The following is a 371-nucleotide window of genomic DNA, read 5'->3' as shown; positions in this document are numbered from 1 at the left end:
AACAACAACAACAAACCACTGACAAAGAACAAATTAAAACACAGGAAAGAAAAGCTTGTAGTTAATTCAAGGATCGTTGGCCTGTAGGCGTGTTTTCCAGTCCAGTCTGTTGGGGCACCATGCCCTGCCATGCCAAGGCTTTTTAAGGCAACCTAGAGTGAGTGGGATTTCTGGGACTTAGACACAAAATGCTGTGTCCCAAGAGGTAATATCAGGTGAAAGGGGTTCTGGGGAATGTCAAACCAAGGGTGAGATACGGTCCACAAGAAGACACCAGTTCTCAGTCTGTGAGGCACTATCTGGGTAAAATAACTTAGAGACTTGTTAAAAGAGAGAAAATCGGATTCTAGAGTCTCCTCTGAGCTCTGAGG

This window comes from Echinops telfairi, unplaced genomic scaffold (assembly GCF_000313985.2).
Source record: "Echinops telfairi isolate 266 unplaced genomic scaffold, ASM31398v2 ScPeMD7_70;HRSCAF=299, whole genome shotgun sequence".
NCBI lineage: Eukaryota > Metazoa > Chordata > Mammalia > Afrosoricida > Tenrecidae > Echinops > Echinops telfairi.
This window is presented reverse-complemented; position numbering follows the sequence as displayed.